This window comes from Arachis hypogaea, chromosome 19 (genome assembly GCF_003086295.3).
Source record: "Arachis hypogaea cultivar Tifrunner chromosome 19, arahy.Tifrunner.gnm2.J5K5, whole genome shotgun sequence".
NCBI classification, from domain to species: Eukaryota; Viridiplantae; Streptophyta; class Magnoliopsida; order Fabales; family Fabaceae; genus Arachis; species Arachis hypogaea.
Genome location: NC_092054.1, coordinates 52,655,866 through 52,661,865, shown reverse-complemented (window position 1 = coordinate 52,661,865; position 6,000 = coordinate 52,655,866).

Below are 6,000 nucleotides of genomic sequence, written 5' to 3'. Positions count from 1 at the left end.
CCAAAACAGCACCTGTGCGTACACACAGACATGTGTGTGTACGCACACTTGGTGAAAAATGGAAGGTGAGCGGACACACAAAGGTATGCGAATGCTCTGAACAGAGAGGAGATTAAGAAGTGTGCGCGCGCACAAGCTTGTGCATTTGCACAGTACACTTTTTTTTTAACTTGGGAAAGGATCATGTGTGCGTGCGCACACAAGTCCGTGCACACGCACAGAAACAAAATTGGATAGGGGTTCATACGCACAGGGCGTGCCAGCGCTCCCAGCAGAAGGGGTGGAAGGGAGTGTGCGCATGCACAGGGAGGTGCGCTCGCACAGGATGCACGAAAAATGGGTTTCTATGCGAACGCACATGGTTGTGCGTACGCACAGAGCGCAAAACAAAGGGAGATGAGCACGCATAAGGCGTGCAAGCGCTCTCAACAGAGGCTGCAAATGCTGGTGTTCGTGCACACAGAGTAGCGCGTACGCACATGCCCTGTTTTTTCAAAAAATTTTCTTTTAAAATCTAAGGCATTGCACCTTAGCTCAACCAAAATTTCAACCCCACAACATTCAAAACTTCACAAAATCATGATCCATACCAAAATCAACCTATCTAAGCTTAAAATTAAACTAATCCTAAGTCAACCAGTCATAACAAAAAGCAACTAAGTCAAAATATAAACAAAAAGAGAGGAGTTAGAACAATGTTACCATGGTGGGGTGTCTCCCACCTAACACTTTGGTTTATTGTCCTTAAGTTGGACTTATGGAGGGCTCTAATCAAGGAGACTTATGCTTATATTCATCTTGGAGCTTCCAACAATGCTTGAATCTCCAAAATTCTCAATTGATTGCACCAAGCTTTGATGGATTTTCCAACAAGCTATGAGCTCCCAAAATAACCTTCTATACAAAAAAAATCAAGAAAACAAACAAAAAGCAAGATATTCACATATTAACATATTCACAATAGCCAATAATATAACACCATTGCAACTCCCCGGCAACGGCGCCAAAAACTTGATGGAAGGCCAAAAGTAGGTTTGGAATTTCTCAAGATAGAATATTTCCGTTGCAAGTATAGTCCAAACCCAACAATTGACCAACATCAAATTTTAATTCAAAGATGTCACAATCAACACAAATAACCAAGAGTATTTAAACTCCCGGGTCGTTCACCTTAGGAATTACAATCAAGTGTCATATTATTGGCTATGAGGGAATTGGGGTTGTGATTACAAGTGACAAGAAAATTAAAAGGCAAGAAAGTGAATAAGCATGCAAGGGAATTAAAACATAAAGCAAGTAAATTAAAAATGGAATGCAAGTGGCAAAAAGGACTCTTGATAAGGATTGGGGAATTGAGGATTTCTATCCTAGTTATGGACCACAAACATGGTAATTGTGTAGAATTAATCCCAATTTGTCTATCCTAACATCGAGAATAAGTCAAAAGAGCATAATTGATCTCAATCCACAAGTCCTAGCCAACTCTATTAATGGAAGGCTTAGAGTTAGTAGAAACCAAATCAACTAACAATCCTCACACAATGTAGAATGGACATTCACCACTCAAGTTCACCTAATTACCCAATTTCCCAACCAATAGTGTGAAAAACCAGGCAAAAATCCAACCAAGTATTTTATCAAATACTTGGAAGGCATAAAAGGAAAGTATGGTAAAATAATAAGAAATAATAAATTCTACAACTACCAATTGAAAGAAAACAATAATAACAATTAAATTAAGCAATAAGAAACATAAAAAATAAATTGCATTAATTGAAATCAAAAGTAACAAAGTGTCATAAACATAAAGGAACAAAAGAAAAGAAATAACAAGTAGAAGTAAAGAGCAAAGATGCAATAACAATAAATGGCAAGGAAAACTAAATAAAAACAAGAATTAAACCTAAATCTAAGAGAGATCTAACCTAATCTACCCTAATTCTAAAGAGAAGGGAGAGTTTCTCTCTCTAGAATATGACCTAAAGCATGATTCTAATCTACCCTAATTGCTCTCCACTTGATATGGAATGATGCCCTTTTGATATAGCAATCAATCAGCTTCAGAAAGTCCAAAATTGGGCTCTGGAGGCCTAGAAATCGCCCCCAGCGTTTTCCTTTAAGTGAGTCACGTGTGCTGATTCGTGCGTATGCACAGGATGTTGTGCGTACGCACACATGGCTGTGTGCTCCTCCTTTGATTTCTTCATGTTTTCTCCCTATTGCATGCTTCTCCTCCACTCTCATCAAGCCATTCCAACCTATTATACCTAAAATCACTCATCAAAAGTATCAAGGCATTGAATAGAATGAAAGTGGAATAAAATTAGTTAAATTAATCACAAAATAGCATGTTTTCACAATTAAGCTCAATTTAGGGAGAGAACACAAAAGTATGCTATTTGGATGAATAAATGTGGGTTTATATGATAAAATCCACTCAAATCAATCCAAAATTTATTGTCAAATATGGATTCATCAATGTCACACAAACGAACTCAATTCAAAATAAACACAGACTAAAAGTGCACCTTATTTAAATCCAGAATGCATCAAAATTACTTAATGATACCTCAAAACTCCTCTTCCTCCTCCTTCTTCTTCATTATCATCATCTTCTTCTTTTCTTATTCGTCTTTTCTTCTTGTTTTACCTTCTCTTGATTCTTCTTGTTTTACTCTCTTAATAAGAATAAAAATAAGAAAAAATCAAACAAAAAAATAAAATACATAATACTACAAAATTAAAAGAAAGAAGAGAAATCTACATTCATTTAATTAAATAAGATTGCAATATATTACAAACTTGTTCATTCAAGTCTAATATAAGAAGCAATGCTCCTAAAAGAAGAAATATGAGCAAGAGAAGAAAGAAAGAAAAAAAAAGAAGAATAAAAAGAAGAAGAAAAAACACAGCATTATTAAAGAAGACATTTTTGTACTTTTGTAGAAAAATTTCTGTGTAAAAAAATTAATAAATTTATAAGTTATTGTTAAGAAATTTCAGTGTTATTTATTCTGATAAATTCTGTATAATTTAAAACTCTTCCTCTTCCTCCTTCTCATCTTCTGCTGCTGCTTCTTCTTTTTTTTAATCTTTTTCTTCTTCATCTTCTTCTGCTTATTTTATTTTCTCATAATTCTTTTTGTTTCACTCTCTTAAGAGAAATAATACCAAAAAAAGAAAAGAAAAATTAATGCTGCAAAATTATTAGGAAGAAAAAGAAGAAAAGAAAAAAATACAGCAATAAACAGCATCAATAAAAGAATCGCGATGGAGAAAAAATGCGTGAAGAAGAAGGAGGAATGAGAAGAAGAAGAAGAAAAAACGCGCAGAAGAAGAAGGATATGAACGTTCACGTTCACATTAGTGGCTAGGAGTTGGAGCGTATATTCACGCTCTCACTAATAAAACTGATTTTTGTTGGGTTTGGACTAACTTGGTTGAATTTGGTTGTAAAAGGACTTGGATGTGTAGCAAGACTCTTTTTTTTTTTTAAATGACTTGATCTATTTACATATATAATTAACACCCTAGATACATAATTGGGCCAAAAAATTTGATTATGAATTTATTTTTGGTGTTATTCTCAAAAATGAAAACATGGACTGTAGGGTTGAGGGTTGGTAGGCTCACCCTTCTCGCACACTGTGAGATACTGGATTTTTATTTTTTATTAAACAAGAAAAAGCATCTCGCACTATGCGAGAAAATTTATTTACTTTTTTAAAATTTTGAAAAAGGGTTCTCATTGTTAACGAGAAGGATTTCACATTTTTTTTAATTTTAAAAATAATTTGGTGGATAGTAAAAAGATTTTCTATTTTTTTTTAAATGGGTGATTAGACATTTCTAGTCTTTCGTATACTGCGAAAAGCTTTTTTTATCAGATTAGATTAACGAATTCAATTTTCTCGTATAAACTATTAATAATTTAATATTATTTCAAATAAAATATTACTATTTTATGAAAAAATAATTAAAAAAAATTTATTTCAGCATAAAGAAGTTAGCCTCGCAGAAGTGAACTACACATTCATTCACTCTTTTTCTACTTCTGTATTTTTGTAATTTCTTTTCCAATTTCAGAATGTTTACCCTTTCTTCTACCTTTATGTTGTTACTTGTGATTTCTACTTGTGTTCTTATTTGATTTCTCTTAGGGTTTTAGAATGTAAGAGTATTAGAGATCTAAAGTTTTTTTTTAGAAGAAATGGACTCTAATGTGTGTCTGTTAGTATATTTTGATTTTGTAAGATTATATTATATACAAATGAGGGTATGAACATTTATCTATACGAGTCTAATATCTTTTATTATTCCTTATACGATGTCATTGTAGAATCACAAAGTGTATTATGACAATACATACACAGTGATTTTTCAAAGAGAGTCAGTAGTATTTTATACAGATAGCCCGTGTTATTTTACGGTGGTCTAATACAGTTTCAAGTAATGAATGTGACCGATGAAGCCACCATACTAGAGATATTAATGATCCATCAATAGAATCAAGCTCATGTGTCGATGATCAAGTTGTATGTTGAATTCGAAGAGTTGGCTATTAGTCACGAAGTAGACGAATCCTTCATAAATGAAGGGGACAACACAAACTGGGAAGAAGAAAACAACAGTGACAGTGAAGATGAGTTCTTAACCAATAATGACATGTTGGGAGAAAATGACGAAGAAAATGAGAGCACAGACATAGATGTTGAGATGTAATAAACACAGCGGGAAGCCAACATCCTTTTGGTTTGCCATCTTTTATGCGTGCTTTGGATTTCGAAGTTATAAATGCACCAGAATTTCCTGAGTTAGTAAACTCAGGTATGTCACTATTTTATTTTTTATCATGACAATTTTACTTTCAATCTTTAAATTATAATTATACATCTTAAATTTAGATGTTGAATTATTTAAAATATATTTGTTAAAAGTACATCTTTTATGAATTTAGTTAAGGTGCCGGTTAAACATAACTAAATATACTTTTATAGAACTTAAAAATTGATGTTCTTCATACATAGGTGTTCCTTCTATGCAAGATGGTGAATTTGCTATTGGAATGGAGTTCAGTTTCAGGAAAGATATAATCATGGCAATTAGGAATTACACCATTTCTAAGGGGGGTCGATTACAAGGCCTTTGAGTTTGAGCATTTGACATTTTATGCAAAATACCTACAATATGGTAGAGGTTGTGATTGGCTGATTTGTGCTAGTTTGATTTAGAAAAAATGTTATTGAAAAATGAGACGATACAATGGAAGTCATACCTGTACTATGGGTACAATTTTTCAAGACCATTCAAAACTGGATTCCAATACAATTATGGTTGCTATAAGGCCTCTAGTCGAAGATGACCCATCTATCAAGGTCTAAGTCATGATTGCAGATGTTCAGTCAAAATTCAACTATACGATCAGCTATCGTAAAGTGTGGTTGGCAAAGCAAAAGTCGATTGCAAAAATTTTTGGAGGTTGGAAAGCCTTCTATGAGTGCTTGCTAGCATAGGGTATAGCAATATGTGCACAGAACCCAGGTTCTGTGGTTCAGGTAGATACTATACCCACATATCGTGGATCTGAGATGGAGGAAGGTGTCAAGATAATACGCCAAGTGTTTTGAACTTCCATCCATGCATCAAAGCGTTCTGACACTATAAATCACCCGTGCAGGTTGATGGCACACATCTGTATGGAGAATACAAGGAAGCTCTTTTGGTTGCTGTGTCTCAAGATGGGAACCAGAATATTGTGCCACTTGCTTTTGCCATTGTTGAAAGAGAGACCGCTGACGTATGGCACTTTTTCCTCTATAATCATCGGAGGAATGTCGTGAGGAGGAATAGCGTGGGTATTATTTCCAATCGACACGATTCTATCAGTGCAGCAATGACTAGAAATAATGGTGCGTGGAGTCTTCCTAAGGCATTTCATATGTTCTGGATTGAGCATATTGCATCAAACTTTCTACGACGATTCAAGGCACCTTACTTGCA